The 22626-nt window shown below is 43.7% G+C and overlaps 1 protein-coding gene and 1 pseudogene across 4 annotated transcripts in view; one reads left to right on the top strand and one right to left on the bottom strand.

The window, feature by feature from the left end:
* The window catches only part of PECR (peroxisomal trans-2-enoyl-CoA reductase), a 108672-nt gene that overhangs the window by 46410 nt on the left and 39636 nt on the right, over positions 1–22626 (bottom strand). The gene's annotated exons all lie outside the window — the stretch shown is intronic.
* Positions 3926–16557, top strand: LOC147029827 (KAT8 regulatory NSL complex subunit 1-like protein; annotated as a pseudogene). The gene is made up of 2 exons (XR_015056099.1): positions 3926–7023; positions 13774–16557. The product of XR_015056099.1 is annotated as a KAT8 regulatory NSL complex subunit 1-like protein (transcript).

Here is a 22626-nt window from a genome sequence, read left to right as displayed (position 1 = left end):
ACCCATGTCGCCTACTGGCTTGTCTGTTTGTTTGTTTGTCGCGCAACTCCTACTACATTTCTGGACTGATTATATCCAAACTGGTTACATAGGATCAGCATGACCACAAGTAATGTATAGGGGTATCTTTGCAGGTGGGGGGGGGGGGAGAATGCAAATTCTCGATGGAAATGTGTATCACGTAGCGCCACCTTGAGGTGGGGGAGGGCATTACAAGTTCACACCATTTACAGTGCAGTATTCCTGTCCCCACGTTTTCCAGTGCTGTGAGGTGTTTTTAATTGTAAGTAGGGCCCTGTCACACCTTGATGCTTTAGCCAGCATATGGCAAGGTATCAAAATGCATGTAAAACACTGGCATACGCTGAACTATTGATGTTTTTTTCCAGTTTTGGACGTATTCATAACGAGTTGGACGTATGCATAACATATTAATAACGTACACAGAACATTTCGATAACATATAGATAACTTACATCAACGAATGCTGAGCATGTTGTCGGCGTTCACAACCTATGCCCAACGATAGTCCAACTTAAGCATTGCGCGCGGCAGCGTATCGCCGATGATCACGTGGCGTAGGCTATTAATGCTGCGGCTCGACGATTCAAATCATAACTGCACTAGACATCGAAGTGTCAAGCCGCTGTCACACCTTGACGTTTTAGCCAGCGTATGCCGACGTATGAAAAATTTGCCGAATATGCTGGCACACGTCGAATACGTTACAAGTTTTGTATATGTTAATATAATAGCATACTGAAGCATGCTGGCATACATCGTAGTATGCAGAGTACGTCGACAAATTTTCACCATGTTGAAATTTTTTTGACGTACATAACGTCATATATACATATAATGTATGACACACGTTCCGCATACGCTGGCCATAAGTTATAGGCACGTTACGCGATCATTGACACACATCGACACACGTTACTTGTAAGTTACTCATAAGTCAAAACACGTCGAGGTAATGGTTAGCGTCAGTGTTCCAGACTCCCTGGTTTTTTTGGTTTTTTTCTTCGGTATGACGGTGATGTTGACACTTCGATTTCTAGTGCGGTTATGATTGAAATCGTTGAGCAGCAGCCTATCAATTATATTATATGAAACCGCACCAGAAATCAAAGTGTCAACATCACCGTCATACCGAAGATAAAAAAAACCAGGGAGCCTGGAACACTGACGCTAACCATTACCTCGACGTGTTTTGACTTATGAGTAACTTACAGGTAACGGGTGTCGACGTGTGACAACGATCGCGTAACGTGCCTACAACACGTTACTCATAGGTTAGAAATAAGTTTCGGGTATGCTAAACATTACCTCTACGTGTTTCGACTTATGAGTAACTTACAAGTAACGTGTGTCGACGTGTGTCAACAATCGCATAACGTGCCTACAACTTATGGCCAGCATTATACGGAACATGTGTCATACGCTGGCATACGTCGAAAAATTTCAAGCATGGAAAATTTGTCTAATAGCTCGGCGTACTACAAAGTATGGCAGTGTTTTTCAGCGTGCTCTTAACGTATACAAACTTACCCATAACGTATTCGACGTGTGCCAACGTTTTAGGCAAATTTTTCATACGTCGGCATACGCTGGCTAAATCGTCAAGGTGTGACGGGGCCTTTAGTAGGAACGTTTTTGCTTCATGCATGTAACCCGAGCTTTTGGGGTTTTTTTGCCTATATGGAGCTGTTTGTTGCCAATACACCGCCAAAATAAAGGTGTGCATCAGAAGAACGTGTTGCATGCTTGGAATAAGATGCCCGTAAGGTGGGTACTCTGCAAGTATTGCACAATTTATGCCTGGTGTTGGCTTAATGGTTCGGGTGGGGGGCTTGGGATCCTAGGATCCTGAGTCCAAATCCCACTCGGCATTTGAATTAATATCAGGTGGGGTCGACTGCCTGTCATCCTTTCGAGGTCGGCAAAATGAGTGCCAGCTTGCTGGTATCCTGTGTCGGAATGGCAACCCATCCAGGATTTAATTGGACCCAAAAGCCAAGGAAACTGCTTAGGCAGCACCAACGCTCTGCACAGAGTCTGGTCCGAATGGATGGATTGTACGATTTGTGGCTTACGTTAGCACATTTTGTGCCGACAAACAAACACAAACAGACAGACAAACGGACCCAAATGCAAACTCCTCTCTGGCGAGGGCAACTATAAAGCATCTGAAAATGCAAAGCCCGTCTGCTTTGTAGTCAGACTTCTTCCTTATACCAAACGGGACCTTTGACCTTTTGAAGAAATGTGTTCTCCATATTCTCATAATAAAGCTCTGTTGAAAATTTGATTTAAACAAAGCTTCAGCGCGCGCGCGCGCACACGCACACACGCACACACGCACACACGCACACACACGATTGCAAAACGCTGTCTTCTGCTGCACGAAGGATGAGCTAATAGGCGCGCAATACCATGGCATAATTTGATGCCCATCATGCCCATAGCAGCTCACCAAGGTGATGGACAGCTTTGAAGCATAGAACTGAGACTACCCTCCATCATGATCAGCTGGGTACAGACCAAGACGAGTGTGAGTGGAGGAGTAGGGTTGGGGTTAATTTGAAATTTAGGCACACAATAAACTATGGCGTCAAATAATGATGATAGCATCATATGAAGTCAATAGTTATGAAAGTGTTAACAACAAAATTGAAAATATCGGTAGAAATGTAAATTCACAGAGGGGCATGGCTAGGAAATGCAGTCGGTGCAAACGGTCTGTTTTACCAATTGTGAGATGGGTACACCGAAATAGAGAGGGACAAGTCAGGTCAGGTATGGGAGCATGTGCCGGAGAAGCGGGTTGCTGTGTCAACTTTCTGCCAGTACTCCAGCAGCAATACCCTAGGCAGATGCCTGGTCCATCCCTATCTCCTTGAGACGCTGACCAATCTGCTGCAACCACGAGGCACGTGGTCAGCCTATTGACCTCCTCCCCTCACGAGGCGACCTTGCTGAGAGAATCTGGTAAGCAGGATCAGCATAAGGAAAAAGAGCCACATGTCCATACAGCCGCAGCTGACACTCACGGTCTACACATGGAAGAAATCTCATTTGATTCTCAGCAACCGCTTGTTAGACAAAAAGACTGACCAGCGAGAGCCAAAGATTCTCCAAAGAGACATGGTACTGAAGGAGTTAAGTCTCCATCTCAGATCCCTGATCAGAGACCAAATCTCAAATCCATAGAGCAAGAATGGAAGCACCAAGGACTTAAAGACTCAGACTTTCGTCCTCCTGCCAAGGCACCGACAGCGCCACACCCCATGATCCAGTAAATCCACGACTCCCCAGGCCCCACCCAGACATCCATGGACCTCTGGCTCACAACATGTGGAGACATAAATATCACTGCCAAAGTAAGTGAATCTCTTCATGACCTCAACATCCTCACCACAAACAGGTACAGACAAAATAGCAGCATCCAAAGTGTCATTGAAAGCCTGGAACGTAGTTTTGACCAAGGAAACCCATAAATCCAACAGCTCCGACTCCTCATTCAGTGCCTCGAGAGTCCCAAAAGGATATCCCGAGTCTCTGCAAAGATGACTGAATCATCTGCAAAATGAAGGTTAGAGATCCTGACATTCCCAAACTATGCACTGCAACTTGATCATCCAACATCATCCCCAGGATCCAATTCATACAAGCGCTGAAAAGTGTGGGAGCCAGTACACATTCCGGACGAACAGTAACAACGAGAAATAAGTCAGAGATGGAACCACCACACCTCACACACTCAATATAAAAGTATAGTTCAGAAATCAGATTGATCTGTTTTGGTGGCACCCCACGTAGACCAAGAATCCTCCAGAAGTCATCCCGATTCACTGAATCGAACGCTTTGCGGAGATCAATTTAGGCTGCGAGCAGCCCCTTACGAAACTCTCATTTGCGTACGGTAATGACCCGAAGAGCAAAGATATGGTCAATCGTTGACCTCTTTGGTAAAAAGCCTGACTGCATCGGCGCTGGTGCTCGAGCAGATTATGGCAAACCCTATCAAGAATTATCCGAGCAAAGATCTTGCCCGGCACTGGAGAGCAGGGTCACCCCTTGGTTGCTGTTGCAGTTCTGGCGATCACCTTTCCCTTTCCAGAAAAGGAACAACAAGGCCCCTCTTCCAGTCAGTTGGGATGATGCCTGTAGTCCTGACAGAGCACAGAACTGTATGCAATAACATCAGTATAGCATTTCCACCAGCCTTGAAAAGTTCAGCATGGGTGCCACAGATCCCAGGAGATTTACCCCCTTTCATCTGGTTTACCACAGCCTGTGTTTCCATAAAAGAAGGTGGTTCACATTTGATTGGAGGGTCAGCAATAAGGATAGTCAAACGACTGACATCCAACTCAATAGCTGGTGGGGCAGCCTGGCAGAGCTGCTCAAACCAACTGGCCCAGCCAGCCTTCGCTTTGTACTCTTCCGTCAACATTCCACCACCCTCCACTCGAACTGCAGTACGGGTTTGGAGGAATGCAATGCACAAATTCCTCTGTAAGCAGGACGAGAATCATCTGACCCCAGGTGATGCTCTACCCCTTCACAGATTCCTCACACATAGGCCTCCTTGTCCACACTTAACACACACAGTTTTACACCTCAACTCCCTGAACAGCTCAGATCTGCCATTAAGCCTAGCCCTGCGACTCTGGTCAATGGTTTTCAGTGTCCATTGGGAGACAAAGTTCTTCTTCGCCTGAAGGTGGGTTCAAAGACATCGACCGGCAACATCAAGGATGGTCGTCTTGAAGGCACTCCACAACTCTTCAGGATTCCCCCAAAACATCCAGACCCCTCCAAATCCCCCACTCAGCCTGTTCGCAAACTCCTCAGCTACCCTCTGATCCTTGTGCTCATCAACATTCAGCCTAGGCTGGGATGGTATCATTCTCCTGGATTTAAGCTGCAACTTCAGTGTTGCTACAACAAGCCAGTGGTCAATATTGAGGAACTGAGCACTCCGGCAGACCCTGTAGTTCTGGATCATCCTCCAGCAACCATCAACGAGGACATGGTCAATCTCCTTTGCCACATCACCAGCGTTGGAATACCAAGTCCAGTGATGAGCCTGTGAGCACTGAAACCACGAACCTGCCACGCTAAATCCACGACTTCTTGCAAAACCAAGGATGTTCGTGCGATTCTGGTTCACAGTTCCAGACACATGGGGACCAACACACGTCTCATCAGTTCCAGTCGATGCAATGAAATCCCCCAAGACCAGAAGTGTATCTCGCCTGGGGCACTAATCAACCACAGCCTCGAGCATGGCATAGAATGCGTCCTTCATGGGGAGATCACTCACCTCAGTCGGAGCATATACAGAAACCAGTGAAACAACAATCAAGGAGTGATGAACCCTCAGTCTCACAATACGCTCGTTCACCGGTGTTTCCTCAATTATCATTGGAGTCGGCTTATTGGACACAGCTACAGCAACTCCTTGGGCATCGTAACCATCATAGTGACTCGACCAGTAGTAAGTGTTACCACTCGCCATGATCTCACCATTATCCGGTCTCCGGACCTTAGAGAGTACTGCAATACCGATGTCCAAACATTGGAGCTCAGATAATATCAGAGATAGGCAGCCACCGGAAGAGACTACCTCAGGTTAATGCGAGGAGACTGCCATCTGGTGGACAACACCTCAGCACCACCCTGACACACATCCCGACAATCCGACACAGGAAGGTTACTCCGTGCTTTTCTTCTGATCAAAGAATGGAGGTCCCGAAGGCTTTGCCCCAATCCCGTCATCTGGTGAGTTGCCCTGCGAAAGGCAGAAACACAGGAGGTACTCCCACGGAGTGGGTTTTGCGGAATGAAGCGTTTTACGGTGGCCGGAGTGCAAACCCTGCCACCAACCTCCTTGTAAGAAGTTACCCAACTGCTGGAGGACGTCCACAGACACAGTTAGGCACTAGATATGGATGCTTGGCTCACAAGGAGATCCTCAGCCCTTTGACAGGTTTTGTTCTTTATCCTGCTCTGTGTCCATATTCATACACCCTACTCAACAAGAAACTTGTTGGGGGAGACGGTTTAGTCACCGCCAACCCAACCACGGAATAGGTTAGTACATGTTTAACTTGGTACCTGTAGCAAGTCACAGATATAATCTGAACTGACCTGACCTGACAATAAGTACTTACTAATATAAAGTCAATGAACGAGTGTAATATTAAAACAAATCGATAATATAAAATATAAATGAAATTTGTCCAATGCAGAAACCATAAAAGCAGGCTAAAAATCTACGAGCAATGGCACTGTCAAATATCAATGACAATGACATCAATCCAGAAAAGTTACTTACTGTTCACAGTGTAATGGAAACAAGATCTGACTCGAAAATATATATATTCCCTCCATCAAGCGCAGCCGCGTTACTCGCGTTACCCGCCTCGCCTCATCCGTTGATCATTTATTAACTCGGTCTGAATGGATAAACGCCAAAGGCCATTGACGTATAATTAGGGTCACGCAACATAGAATGACGTCAGAGACGATTAACTCAAAAATAAATGCGCAGCTAAAGTAGCACCACGTGACCAATCCGTTTCCTCCGCGGTTCTGACGGGCATTGCTTGCCGGTGCCGGCCCGATGCGGACAGCAAGCGAATTGTTTAAGACGGAACCTACAGATAACCTTCCGGACTTGTATTCGACCGTATTAAAATGGATTTTTATGGTTTTTTTTATGGAGGTACTTGATTGTATAGATAACATTGATTTTTGAAAATATATGGGCGTTAAATAATGCACTTTGCACTGTTCAAAATCTTGTTTGATCAATACAGATTGATCACTTTGAATACGGTATACAACTTCTGTTTTTAAATATGTAACTTTTATCTGTTTCACTAATGTTCGTGTTTTACTTTCTTTGCTATTTTATAATTAAAGATGAAAAACTCAAATCCCGAGCTTCCTCTCTTCCGGTGGGCCTGGTTTACCCTGTAAAATGGCGGGAGTTTGTTGACGGCTCGAATGGTCGGTGTTGCGTTCTCTCTTTACTTGATTTTTGGATTCGCCATATAGGCTAGATATCTCTTATTGTCGGGTTTTCCGTGTGTGTGTGTGTGTGTGTGTGTGTGTGTGTGTGTGTGTGTGTGTGTGTGTGTGTGTGTGTGTGTGTGTGTGTGTGTGTGTGTGTGTGTGTGTGTGTGTGTGTGTGTGTGTGTGTGTGTGTGTGTGTGTGTGTGTGTCGGCGTCTGCAACGTGAAGCTCCACAGCACAAACCAGCAAACAGATTATTTTTCAAATGGTAGTCCTTCAAAAATAGGGTGTCTATTTACCGTCATTTTTTATGAGGAGTGCCAGTTGGCAAAATACGCAATAGGAAAAATCTTGCCATGCAGAGGAACAATTGTATGTGAACCAATACGTCTTGGCAATGAATCTTCGTCGGTGGATCGGTCAGAATGAAGAGCATCGGTCATAATGAAGAGCATCGTATCCAGCGCTTCGATCCTAGCGAATCCCTCGTCACCTACCGGCTTATTCTTGTGTTTTTCACTCTCATTGCTTCCCTGGAGTTTGAGACGAGAGGGGGAGAGACGTGACGTGAGAAAACGTGCCGGTTCGAACTCTGTTTTGGGTGGTATACTATCGTTTTTTTGATAATTTCACATCATTCCACAAAATTGGTTATAGTCCAGGGGTTCCCAACCTGTGGTACGCGTACCACAGGTGGTACATTTGGACTGTCTCGGTGGTACGCGGTAGCGTGCTTTTTTTTTTTTAACGCAGTTTTTATTTTACTTCTCTCTCATGCAGCTTGTGCACAATAATTAAATTTATATCGAAAGCGGCTGTACACTGACAGCTGTTTGTTATCGGCCATTGTGCACAAGTCTTATTATTCGTTTTGTCTCCACACACCACACTGTCATCATTGCTTATTGCCCGGCTTATTGTTGCCGTTATCGTTCACCAGCATCATGTCAATGCAAAAATATTCGGAGAGTTATCTCAAGTTAGGCTTGACTTCCATCCAAAATGGTGAATTCGAAGCTCCACAGTGTGTGATTTGTAGAAAAGTTCTCGGCAATCAATCGATGAAGCCAAGTCTATTGAAGCGCCATTTTGATTCTGTTCATCCTGAACACAGCGACAAGGACGATGAATTTTTTCATCGGAAGGAAAATGCCATGAAAAGAGCACGCTTCGACGGCAGCGGCAGTTTTCAACAGCAGTCCACGGCAGCCGTAAAGGCATCCTACTTGGTTGCACTGCGATTTGCAGAACAGAAAAAACCTCAAACCGTCGGTGAAAGCCTCATCCTTCCCGCCACAAAGGATATCGTACGTCTCATGCTGGGAGAACAAAGCGCCAAGAAGGTCAATTCTCTTTCGTTGTCAAACAACACGGTTCAGAGGCGCATTGAAGAAATGTCAACCAATATTCGTGACCAGGTGGTGGCAGAAATCAAGGCGTCTCCATGCGGATTTTCTATGCAATTGGATGAGTCAACTGACGTGGAAAATTGTGCCCAACTGTTAGCGTTCGTTCGGTACGTGCATAAAGCCAAGTTCAAGGATGAAATACTATTTTGCCACCCGCTTAAAACCACAACGAAAGCAAAGGACATTTTCGAAGAGGTGTCTTCAGTCTTTTATCAAGTTGGGCTGTATTGGGTTGATCTGAAAGGCTGTACTACAGATGGTGCTCCAGCTATGTTGGGGTGCAGATCAGATTTCCAAACGCTTGTGAAAGCAGTTGCTCCTGAAGTGCGCGGCCTACACTGTACGATCCACCGCCACGCACTCGCAGCCAAGGCGCTCCCCAAGCCATTGACTGACGTTCTCTCAACCATGATCAAAATTGTGAACCGTGTGAAATCCCAGGCTCTCAATTCGCGACTTTTCAAGAAACTTTGCGAGGATTTCGACTCCGACCATAAAGTTCTCTTATTCCACACTGAGGTGAGATGGTTATCCCGTGGAAATATGGCGGAGCGCATGTTTGAACTGTGAGCTGAGCTTCGTGAATTCTTCGAAAACGATGGAAAAACCAAAGACTGTCAATTTCGTCGCTGCTTTGAACGACCCCGACTGGGCATTGCACCTGGCTTATTTGGTCGACGTTTTCTCTCAGTTAAACGCCCTGAACAAGTCTCTTCAGGGGACTGGCGCGACTATCATTGACTTCATAGACAAGGTCTAGGGATTTCAGGAAAAACTCCGTCTGTGGAAGACGAATGTCGAAGCGAGAGTGGTGGTCATGTTTTCTTGCACGGCCGATATTCTTCAGAAGCGTGAAAAGAATCCCCCCAGGGAGTTCATACAACTGGTAAAAGATCACCTCGCTTATTTGGATGAGGAATTAAATGCCTATTTTCCGGATCTCAAGGAACTGGATCTGAAAATGATTCGCAACCCATTTTGCATGAATGCATTGGATTTGCCACCTGGAACAGGACTGCAGGAAAGCTTGATTGAACTCCAGAATGACTCCACAGCCCGAGATCAGTTTGACGAGATGAATCTTACGGACTTCTGGTGTGGAATGTTGGGGTCTTACCCTAAGCTAGCTGCCCTGGCTGTTCATTTGCTCATGGTATTCCCATCTACATGGCTGTGTGAAGCTGGGTTCTTGTCAGTCGTTATTCTAAAAACAAAACAAAGATCCCTACTGGATGTTGAACATGATGTTCGGTGCGCTTTATCCAAAACAAAGCCTGACATCGACCTGCTTGTGAGCAAGAAGCAGGCTCAACCATCCCATTGACTGGACATTTTACACAATCAAATAGGTACTTACTGTATCATTCTTTTGATCAGATCAGATTGCTCAATGTCATAGTTGTGAATTGTTAGTATTGTTTAACTCCCCATTGTCGTATCTGAATCGCAAATAAACACTATTTTAGGTGAATTTTGGTACAGCGGTACTCGGTGGGACCACGAACATGTGAAATGGTACCCCAGTAAAAAAAGGTTGGGAACCCCTGGATTATACCATGACAACTCCCTGCCAGTACAAGTACAAAGTATGCCACCATAAGTCGGCCAAAACATAAAAGTTTCACGGCTGAATTCAAACAAAGTTGACAGTGTGGACTGATTTCTGGAGAAGACGATGTGAGTGACGACAACGGATTTGTTTTTTTTCTTTCAAATCTGATCTACCTATGCTAAGCTATAAAAGAATAAGAGGAGAACTGTGTTTTATTAATTATTTTGTCCAGACCAGTTGACCATTGTTGCCTATCTAATGATTGATTAAAAACGAGATGGTTGAGTGCTGCAGCACCAGCAACAAAGGTCGGCATGTGGTTCATCCGCGTAATATCAAGTTTATTCTGCAAAGTATTTAACGTATACTGCAGAGTTAATGTGCACTGAGAGCAATTTCGGTTAATTCCCTGTGGCTGTTTATATGCTTCATGCAGTGGATTCTCTTGATGAACTAGTAAGAAAGAAGGAATTTATCAGCACTCAAAGCAGATCTTAGTCCTTATGGTCAGTTGACACCGTGTGGTCTTGAACCAAGTGTTTTTAAGTGGCTTAAATGAGTGACCTGCTTTCCAAGTACATCAAAGCACTGAGTGAGAGCATAAACAACAGATTTGAAGACTGCATTGAAATAGTTTCTGCTTTTCAAATCTTAAATCCAAAGTCCACCGAGAATGTATCCAGGTTTTCCTGAATATGGAAAAAGGAGCATTGCAATACTGTGGCTACCCACTTCTTTCAGATAGAAGAAGACCAAAGGAGGCTCTGAATGAATTGGCAAAGTTAAAGTATGAACTTTTGAAATAGCAAACACAAATTCCAGGCTCTCTCCTCCAGCCCAGTGAAGATTACCTGTCTGCTTCTGGTGGAAAGAAACATCACAATCTGATCAGTGAAACAATTAGTGTTCCCTCAAGCATCTACTGAGGTCCAAAACTGCATATGGGCCTGTTTACCCCAAGTGTTTCCACATTGCAGAGGTGTCTATCCATGCCATTCAGCAATGCCTGGCCACAATGTGGAGCTCGTGCTCGAAAGAGACTAAAAACCAAAAAAAGACTAAAAAAAAGTTGTCTGAAAACCAACATGCTAGAAACTCTCTTGCATGTTTCTGTAAATGGACCACCTTTCACTAAGAGTTGGGATACTGTTGCAGCTGCTTCCACTTCGAAGTGGAAAACGTCCAAAACCAGAAGGAACCTTCCATTTGTACATGGAGTCTGTTCCTCAAATTCTTGAGCTCCTTTTGTGGAGATGGTTCATTTCATGATGTAATGTGACAGTGAGGAAGGATACTGTTGTTTTGGAGATTGCTGCTGCAGCACAGTCATTTGGTATCGGAACAGCTTTGGATGAAGATTGAGAAACTGAGGCTGCAAGCCTCTCTGATGAAAACTTCAAACAGCTTGATTACACCTGTTTCCCAACCACCTAAATTTCTACCTTGTGGAAACAAGACCGTGGTATTCAACAAATATGAGCCATGCATGGTCCATAAAACATGTCAAGTACTTCAAAAGACTTTGTTTTCCCAATAAACTGTTAACACTGCATGCAAATACAAATTGAAACTGAATGTCATTCAATGACAGCAAAGCAATGTCGGATGAAAACTCTTGACAATCTCGATACACTCCCTTGTTGCCATTGTTTCCGGTGATTGTTGGGCAAAAGTGACGTGCTTTTTCCAGCTTTTCTTGAAGAACAAAAATTACGGAACTTGCTGAATTTGGATGTCAAGTTTTAAAGAAGAAAAAAATAAATAAACTAGAGGGGGAGCACTCGGTAGAGTGCAAAACTTCCGCCGCCAATACTGCAAGGTCACTCAAGTGAACCTGATATCCTATTCATTCAATTTGACATCAACAGTGTTCACAGAGTTATAGTTTGCAACTTTCCCTTTTACTTTTAACTTTTACATACTCAATTCATTCGTCATCACTAGATTACTTGAGACAAATTGATTTTACGTGGGTATATCCACCTGAAGTTCCAAAATCAGCTGAAATTAAAATTTTGGCGTTTTTTTGTTGGAAATCACTTATAACATGAAGAAATGCAAAAACAAATTGAAATATTGTTGAAAAAAATTTGCAAAATTTTTTTTCTCTAGCAATTTTTTTTTTTTGGGGGGGGGGGGTTGGAAATCACTAAAAACATGTAGAAATGCAAAAAAAAGAAATCGAAATTTTGTTGAAAAAAAAAGTTGCAAATAATTTTTTTTCTCTTACAATTTTTTTATTTGGGGGGGGGGGTGGGGATTTAGTTGGAAATCACTTAAAACTTGTAGAAATGCAAAAAAAAAAATCTATTTTGTTGAAAAAAAAGTTGCAAAAATTTTTTTTTCTCTAACAATTCTTTTTGGGGGGGGGTTGGAAATCACTCAAAACATGAAGAAATGCAAAAAAAAAAAAAAAACTCAAATTTTTTTTGTAAATGGCCCCCATAGTGGCCATATTGGATTTTGGACCAAGTCCAAAATTTTTTTTGGAAATTTTTTTTGAAAAAAAAATTTTTGGACCAAGTCCAAAATCCAATGGCATGATCCTTGGACCATACCTAATCCCCCCACCAAGTTTCGTCGAAATCCGTCGAGGAGTTTTTCCGTAATACTGTTCACAAACAAACAAACAAAGGGGTGAAAACTAACCTCCGATCTTCGATAGTGGAGGTTAACTAGAGGGGGAGCACTCGGGTCTCGGGAGAGTGCAAAACCTCCGCCGCCAATACTGCTGGGTCACTCAAGTGAACCTTATATCTTATTCATTAAATACAAGTACGTGCCCGTAAAAAATATATATATATATAAATAAATAAATAAATAATAATAATAATAATAAATAAATACACCACACAGGCCGTTTCTTCGCTCTCACCTGCCCGTACGTGCGTGACCCGGAAGTTCGATATTATTCGCAGTTACGATTATTCGCAATTTATTTTTAATACCCAATTATTCAATTAGCGCCAACGTATTTTACCTTTTCGCAATGTCGTGGCAAGGAAAAACAAAAAGAGAAGAGAAGAGAGAAAAAAATTTACTTCCTGGTTCAGAGCATACCAGCACTCTGATGTTCCCGAAATTTATACACCGTCTAATATGAAAACGATCATAACTTGGGCCATTCTGTTTATCTATAAATGCGCATAAGAAATCGAGAAATTATTAGAATACACGAAGTCATCACTCTCCAGAAGCCCGTACATTGTAACCCGTAATGGGGAACGCGGCTGAGCTTCCCTTCCCCATCGGCCACGCCCACGCAACAACGTGTCTTGCCATTGGTTGGTAAATAAATGGCCATAACTTGGGAAGCACTTGTCCGATTAATACCAAACCTTGAAAAGTCACATCCTCAGGTCCCCAGCAATATACCTGGCAAGTTTCAATTAGATCGGACCGGTGGTTGTCGAGAAACAGCGGACACACACACACACACACACACACACACACACACACACACACACACACACACACACACACACACACACACACACACACACACACACACACACACACACACACTGCTGGAATTATAGATAGATGTCAACAGTGCTGACAGAATTATAGTTCTTTTCTCCAACATTTTTTTTTTGGGGGGGGGAGGGTTGGAAATCACTTAAAACATGTAAAAATGCAAAAAAAAAAACTTTTTTTCATTTTTTTTGGGGGGGGGTTGGAAATCACTTAAAACATGTAGAAATGCAAAAATAAATTTCTCTATTTTTTGGGGGGGGGGCTACCTCAGCCTTCAACATTTTCATGCACTTACTTTTTATTCAGGATATACGTATTTCAAAGTGTGGAGAGACCTGTAATATGGAAGGAACGCCGTCATCCAGACAGCAAAGTGCAACTTGGCGATGGGCAGAAGAACGAGCATCCATTGAAAGCCGCTCCATCTGGTTGAAGGCCCAAGTGTCAGACTTGAATTACAAGATCCATCAGCTCAATAAACTCCACCGACAGCTCCGGAATGACAAGGGTGCTGTTCAGCTGCAGTTTCCACAGAATCTGCAGAAGCTTCTGCAACCTCAGCACTGCTCAGCTCAGCTTGGAAGTTTGGAAAATGGCTTGAGGCCTCCAAAAAGTGACTTCTCACCTTGCAGTCCTTCACTTCTGTTCAGTAATGTCAACAAGCAGAGTTTGTGGTTCAGGCATACATTCGGTGGCCTTGTGACACCTCACAGCTCATGTTTAATTTCCCCTGGCCATTCCCGATGCACTACACCCCAGCAACCCACCAATGGATTGTCCAGTTGTCCACAGTGTGGAGCAAATGACTGTAGTTCATGTGCAGAGAGTTCAGATATGGAAAACTGCGTAGCTAGTGGCAATGTTGAGCAACCCAGTGCTTCATTTCACGATACCACACATGTAGCGGCACGCACACTGCCAGTACAAGATGTGCGACATCGACTCGTCTTGCGGTGCAGTCAAGCCATTTGTAAAGCACAGTGTCCTGTGACCCCACAATGCACTTGTGACTGGCCAACGTGCTGCATTGTTCGCTGCAGTGGGAACGTGTCTCGCATTACACTGGATCCAGAAGCCATTCCACTGCATGAAAGAGTTGGTCTTCTTTGCCCATCTTTCCATCCAGTTCTTTCCTTGTCTCATGAAATCCCCCTGCATATACATTTGAATGCACTACTGCGTAAGGCCAAGGCTCAACATCGAAGACTGCATTGGATCAATAGGTTGGTAGCACAGAAACACCTTGAAACTAGAAAACGCCAAAGTGATAAAAGTCACCCTCTGTGTTTGATTGAAGCCATTGAGGGTTTTTCAGGAAGCCTAGGCCAACCGCTTCATTCACCAGCTCTCACAGATGCCCTGTCTTCAAACTCAGTGCTGCATGGTTCACAAGCAGTATCCACCTCAAGTACTCCCACATCTTCAGTTCATTGTGCTCTGCGTAAGCATCGTGGGGAGAGCTTATTTTACATCAACAATTTTGGCATGCCCTTGTCAATGGCAACGGCACATGAAGAGAAAATACAGTACAAGGAAATCCTCACACCAAGTTGGAAGTTGGAGGACATAAAAGAAAAACCTGAAGAGGATGGAGGGGATTATGAGGTGGAGGATCTCTCTGACGAAGCATTTGCGGCACGGCATGCAAAGTACGAGAACAAGGAACGGGCCCGCTGGAATTTACAGGATCCTTCCATTCATAAACATGAAATGTCATTTCACAAAAGCCTTGTCAAGGAGTCGATTGTACAACCGTGGGAGTGTAGATCATTTCCACTGAGAGATCATGAGCTTAAGGTGTTAGAGAGTGTCCCCACCACTGAAGGTGCACACACCTGAGCTCCCACCAGATGCAGATGCAACCGAGTTGTTGCCAAGCCACTTGCCTCTTTCAATGGACAAGTTGGTGTCTGAAATGCCTTTACAACAGCACAGACATGTCTGCAATTGGGGATGTGGAAAGATCCGTCGAGAAGACTAATGAATGCAGTGACATTCATTGGAACCGGCAAAGAACATGTGGGCAAGCCATACTCCGAACGTAAGCCTGTGGAGTGGACAGGTACACAGAGCAAAACTAGTGCTTCTACATGTGCCAGGCACAGCCTTGCTGTTAGGGTGTCCAGCACATTGTACCATACAAACAGGCTGAAAAGGCAAGCATTGTATATTGTGCAGCGGCACTTTTTGGTGTTTGCTTCTTCTTCCTCTTGTGAGGCTGGCATGTTGTCCAAGTGCTTTGTTTGTTTCGGTGCTTTGTTATTGTAGGTTGGTGCGGAATTTTATGATTCCTTCAATGACTAAAAATTTTGAGTCAAAAAAAAAAACAAACAAAAAAACTTTGCATGTTTTTTTTTTAATTATTATTTTATTTTTTGTTAATTGCTTGTCCTGTTTTATTTATTAATTTATTTTAACCCGTTGATGCACACATAAAAATTATACACTTATGCACAAGACAGGCCTGCAAGGCCCAGGGAGTGGAATAAACTAAAGTTAAAAAAAATACTTACTAATAAAAATAACAAAAGAAAGTTAATAATAATAAAATAATCATAAAAAAATAACTAAAAAAAATTAATAAAAACAAAAAATGTGCTAATGTGATTTTAAATCTGCCAATTTGTACTTATGTGATCATTATGCCAGTCTGTGATAACGAGAATGTTAATTTGTTTGCTAATTTGATGCTAATTGTGCTTTTATGTGCAAATTTATTGATGATGTATGTATTCAGGTCATGCAAAAGCCACAGGTGCATAAGACGATGCATTGTAGACATTTATTCAGCCAACAAAACGAGAAATTGTGCCAATATGGTTTTAGCTTTGCCAATTTGTTTTAATGTGATGCTAAGTTGTGCTAATTTTATACAAATTACGCTAGTTTGTGCGAATTTATGCATGTTTGTTTTTTTATATTTTTTGTTTTCATTAAAAGTTATTTTATAAGGTTATGCAGAAGACTATGCCTTCCAAAGGCATTTATTTGTCGAACAAGACATACAAAAACATTTTCAACAATAAAAATATTTGCACTAATGATATATTGTGTGTCTCCTCCAAATACTGAACCACTCAAACATCGTGCCACCCATGAAAATAACCAAAATCCTTCACTGAAGGCATTTCTCACACACATGGCTGTGCTTCTTGCACATGTGCTGTTCAATTTATTATTATTAATGTTTTATTTTTTTTGCACATCATGTTGCTTTTTAGATCTTTACTTAAGGGCAATAAAAGCAACTTCTCCTTTCTGGTGGACCCTGCTCTTGGTTGAGTAACCCCAAAAACCTCCAATGAGGTCATGTTTCTTGTAAGCCGGGGATTGTCATCCAGCCTGCTTTGCATTTGGGGTGTCACCAATTCAAGCACAAGTTCTTTTAGAAACATTTGTCACTTGTGCATGAGGTCTGGATTATGTTCTGGATGCTGTGCTGTGTACACAGCACATAAGCATTCATGCTCACGACATCCAGGATGTTGTACCGCAACACCAGAGGCCACCTTTGGGTTTGACGTTTGCAGGAATAATTGCGAACCATCTGATCCATGATGTCAATGCCCCCTTTTGTACTGTTGTAAAACGTAATGATTTCTGGTTTGTTCTTTATGCTCCCTTCTATTATTGATTTTTCATGGTGCAGCATGCTCAGCAACATGACAGCCTTGTTTTTTTTTGTCACACATAATTCACTATGTTGATACTGCCATTTAATCCAAATTCACTACTGTGCAGTTGTCGTTTGTTTTGGCACAACGTTCCCACAATTGTCAGGCCTTTCTGAAGTCGTGCATCAGCAAGCAGCCTGCTTGTTAAAAAAAAAATAAAAAAATTGTCCATCGTGATGTTGTGACCAGTGTTCCTCGATGGACTGCACAATTGCTTTACAATGTTTGATGCCAGATTCCTTTGGATGACTTCTCCAGGCTGTTTCCCAGTGTTGGCCACCCCATCTCAAGCATTGGAAGTTCGTGCAGTCCTCACTACCACAGTATTCCGGCAACTGAACTACTTCAGAAGCTGATGTCACTTGCAGATCTTGAAGCAGAGGACGATACATGGTATCTGCCCCAGGTTGATAGTCTGGGTCTGAATCTGGTTCGGGACATTCCGATTCCTCAGGAGTGTTGGGGATTTCTTCTACCTCCAACAGCTCCAGCACCTGCTCTCAATTGACGCTCAATTTCGACATCATACAATACTAGAAAAAAAAGAAATAGGTTTCTCTCTGGTTTCGATGCACTTCTGCCTGAATTCCCGAATTTCTAACATTTCAGTCATTCGGAAGATCTCCTCCATATATTTGCATGACATTCTATTGCCGTTTGACATGTTTTTCCTCCATCCAACCAACATAATTCAAATGGAAACCATTGTCCATTTTGAGGGAAAAAGCTTGAAAGCATTCGATTTACTGAAGTAACAATGACGAAATACATATTGATTGGATGTTTCATTGAAATAAATTAAACAAGCATAAGTAAAATCAAACGATGAAAAAATAAAATAGGCGTAACAGAGCAAAACTGTTACACAAAAATTACCCCCGTGTGGGGGTGACGGTCATCTCTATAATGTTTTTTACTATCATAATCGATGAACCGTTGCCAGATATCTCCTAAAATGACAGACGAGATAGGTTTTGAAAATGGCGACTTTCACAATTTTCGTGACCTCGTGACCTTGACCCTGACCTCGAATCCGGGAAAAAATATGTCGTTGGGTATCACTCATCGACCTCTACCCACATACCAAATTTCATCAAGATCGGAAGTAAAAAGTTTTCTTTGTACCGGGAGGTGTTTTTGACCATCTTCCAGGTTACGTGGCGGCCAAACGGGACGGAAATTCAAAAATCTGTCCAGTTAGATACAAGATAATATTTTTTACTATCATAATCAATAAAAAGTTGCCGAATATCTTGTGCAATGGCAGACTAGATAGGTTTTGAAAATGGCGATTTTTTATAACTTACGTGACCTCATGACCTTGACCCTGACCTTGAACCAAGACAAAAGTTATATCGTTGTGCAACACTCATCGACCTCTACCCACATACTGTTTCATCAAGATAGGAAAGAAAAATTGTTGACGTACGGACGGACATTTGGTCCGGCTTTATTAGGTCATCTCGGTAGAGATGACCTAAAAACAGTTTTGCAAAATAAAAAAAAAGGGGGGAAGGACAAAACAATGGGAAACAGAGACAAAAGGAGATTTGTGGAAGGGAGAGGGATGGGGTGGGGAACACGGGGAATACAAGATGGACATTACAGGGACTTTCAGGAAGGAAAGCAAGGAATTTGAAGGAGGTGGGTTTGGGGTGGATTAACAGGGGTAGAAAAGATCGAGGATTTGGATGAGGGACGATAAGAGATGGTGGTGAACAAATGTTTCGAAGGCCTGGAGGGAAGAATGGGATTGAACAGAATGAGGGAGTTTATTCCATAGGTGGGGAAAAAAAGAGGAACGAAAGAGTGAAGGTGAGTAGCGATACGTGATTTTGGTAGTTTTACCAGAAGGGGATTGTTGGCGGACCTTGAGCGCCCTGCGGAAATATGGTGGGGACAAATCGCAGACAGCAGGGGGGAGGGGTGAGACTGGAGAGGAGACGGTAGAAGACAAAGACCACCAACCTGCCTGTGGTAAGAGAGTAAGAGGCCCAAAGACTCAACCGCATAGTGGGAGATGCCAATGATCGGAAATGCCTTGGCTTCTGCAGTGTGAAGCCGAAAAAGGTGGGAGGCAGGATTACCAGCCCAGAGGGGAGAGCAGTACTCAATCAGGCTGCGGACGAAAACTTTGTATTTGGTCAGGAGCTCAGGTGGGCCGAGGAAGGACTTTGCACGACTGAGGATTCCCAGTCGGCGACTAGTTTTGGAGGCCATGTTGGAAATGTGGCTTTCCCAGGAAAGATCATGGCAGATAGTGAGACCCAGAAGCTTGAAAGAAATGACTTCTACCAGGGTATTGTTGAGAAAGTGGATGGGGGTGGGGGGGTCCAAACAATCCTTTCGAAGAGACATAGTGAGAATGTGAGATTTGCCTGGATTGAAAGACATGTTCCACGTGTTGGACCAGTTTGTAATTTTACCCAGATCTGCAGTGAGCGACAAAGCTGCTGCTTGCCGGTCTAAGGCATGACAGATGGTACGGCAGAGGGCGGAGTCATCAGCAAAGAGATAAAGAGGATTTTCAAGAGAGTCGGAGAGATCATTGATGAAAACCATAAAAAGAACAGCCGCCATTTTCAAAACGCTGCCTTGAGGAACTCCAGCCTGGAAAGGAAGAGCGGATGAGAGAACTCTATTAAGGGCCACATGTTGGCTGTGACAGGAGAGGATGTCTGCGAGCCATGAGTGGAGATGGCCTTGGATGCCAAAGGAAGAGAGTTTGGTGAGCAGGGCAGGGTGCCAGACCATGTCAAAAGCATGCGATATATCTAGGGATATGGCTGATTTCATGTCTGGCATTGACGACCTCCATCCATTGTTGGGAGAGCAGAGGCAGCATATCCAGGGTGGAGTGACCTGGTCTGAAACCAAATTGATGATCGGAAATCAGGCCATTGGAGAAGAGGAAGGATTTAATGTCTGAAGCGATGATGGATTCCATAACCTTGCTGATGATTGGGAGAAGGCTGCTTGGTCTGCAGTTGCAGGGATCTGTTTTTGCACATTTTTTATGCAGGGCAGTAATGTTTGCTGATTTCCAAGCAGATGGCAGATGATCTTGAGCAAATGAGAGGGTGAATGGAACAGAGAGAGGGTGAGCAAGAGCAGAAGAGCAGGTGTTTAGGACATGTGAGCTGATGCCGTCTGGACCGTTTGCAGAATCTGAGTCAAGATTTGACAGCAAGCTCTCCACCTTGTCAGGAGAAAAGGACACAGAGTCCAGGGACAGTTGGGTGCGACTGGGTAAGGTGGGTACAAAAAGCGATGGGTTTTGGACACAAGATTTCGATGCAAACACCGAGTTTAGGCATTCAGCCTTTTCACGTGCGGTATCAGCAGTGTGGCCATTTGAGGTAAGGGAGGCATGGAGGGGGAACATACACCAGAAACAAATTTGATTACTTGCCACCAGGATTTGGAGGAAGAAGAGAGGTTTGAGAGTTCAGACTTGAGCTGAGAAAGATATTGTTTGTTGGCTGTCCTGCGGGTAGATTCACGCTTGTTCCGAGCTTTATGGAAGGAACTGTGATTACCCTCAGTTGGGTTTGCTTTCCATGAGGCAAAGGCAAGTTGTTTCAGAACAACTGCCTCGCCACAAGCTTCAATGAACCAAGGGCAGGAGGAAGGATAGGGCAACTGAAGACGAGAGGGGATAAATCTGTGCATGAGGGAGAGCAAGTTTCTTTGAAAGAATTCCCAGGATGAGTTTATGTTGGAGAAAGTGGAGATGGGAGACCAGTCCAGAAGTTTGATGGCTGCTTGGAGACCCTGCCAGTTGGCCTGAGTGAAATGGCAGACTCGACGGCGCTGAGTTAGTTCTCTGATAACAGGCAGAGAGATGTCCACTTTGACAAGCATGTGGTCAGAAGAACTGATTGGAGCGAAGGAAGAACAGCAGATATTTTCAGGGAATATTTTATTTTAATAAGGCTCACTTGGCTGTGCCTGGATTGTTTTGAGGGTAGAAGAGTAGCAGCTGAAACCCGAATCCTATCCAGATTCCTCCTGATGACTATCTTTGCTGTCTTTTGTGATAATTATGTAACACACCAGTGCACAAACACCACAGAAAATATGCTGCACAAAACGACACAAACAAGTTCTGGTGAGGATCTGCAATCTCTGATTGCTCTTTTTCTTGATTATGGTTGTGAAGTTTTCTGGCGTTTCCTTTCTGCGTTGAGATGAGAGAGACAGACAGACTGGAAAAAAATAAAGGAAAAGAAAGACCGTGTGCGGTAAGTTTGTGGACTTCCTTGAAGAACCTTTGGTATTTTTTGGCCTGTGCTATGCTTGCAGTGTTTCTAAATACGAGTGGAGTACCTACCCTACAGGCGATCTTGTTCCTAGCATGCAACACGTTCTTCTGACACGTACCTTTATTTTGATGGTGTATAGGCAACGGACAGCTGCCTCAATCGCTCCCCCCAAATTTTTTTTTTAAAGCCCGGGTTACATGCATGACGCAAAAAACATACCTGCTGCTTATAATTCAAAACACATACCTGCACTGGAAAACATGGGGACAGGAATACTGTACTGTAAATGGAGGGGACTTGTAATACTCTCCCCCACCTGGAGCAGCGCTACACGATACACATTTACATTGCATATTTGTGTGCCCCTCCCCCGCATCTCCCCAGACCACTGGTAAAGATTAAAACACCCCGATACACTAATTGGTGTCATTCTGATCCAATGAAGCAAGTTTGGATGTAATTGACCCAGAACTGGAGGAAGAGTAGCGCGACAGACAAACAAACACCGGTCCGTGAATTACAGTGAGGATAATGCGTTATCGGCAGTGGGTGGAAAATTGACGCCTGATTTCCTTGCTTTGCATGGACAATAAAATATTTTCCAAGGCTGTCGCTAATTACCTTGGACTCGTCGTCGAAGTCATACATTCATACAGAGCCATCCAGAGAAATTCTGGCTTGGTCTTTCAGATCAGGAAAAAGCTTTCGACACCATCGACACCTTTTTACTGTTTTACGGGGTTTGTGGTTTGGAAACCTTTTTATTTATGTTCCATTATTGTATACAAGTACTCAGTCTTCTTAAAGTCAATAATCTAGACAGATTCTCCAATGGGATTCAAATCTGGGCTTTCGCTGGGCCACTCAAGGACTTTCACATTCATATTGTGAAGCCATTCCAGTGTTGCTTTGGCTGTATGCTTGGGGTCATTGTCCTGTTGGAACAAATCTTTTCTGCAGTCTAAGGTCTTTTGCACTCTGAAACAGGTTCTTCTTGCGGATTTACCTGTATTTAGCTCCATTCATTGTTCCCTCTATCCTTACTAGTCTCCCAGTCCCTGCCGCTGAAAAGCATCCCCATTGCATCATGCTGCCTCGACCATGCTTCACAGTTGGGATAGTGTTAGATGGGTGATGAGCTCTGTTCAGTTTCTGCCAGATGTAGTGCTTTGCATTCAGGCCAAAGAGTTCAATTTTTGTCTCAGCAGACCACAGAATAT

The sequence above is a fragment of the Eptatretus burgeri genome, chromosome 3 (genome assembly GCF_056783735.1).
Source record: "Eptatretus burgeri isolate ZD-2024b chromosome 3, Ebu_testis_v1, whole genome shotgun sequence".
NCBI classification, from domain to species: Eukaryota; Metazoa; Chordata; class Myxini; order Myxiniformes; family Myxinidae; genus Eptatretus; species Eptatretus burgeri.
Note: the sequence above shows the minus strand (reverse complement) of the source record. Positions and strands in the feature narration are given on the sequence as shown.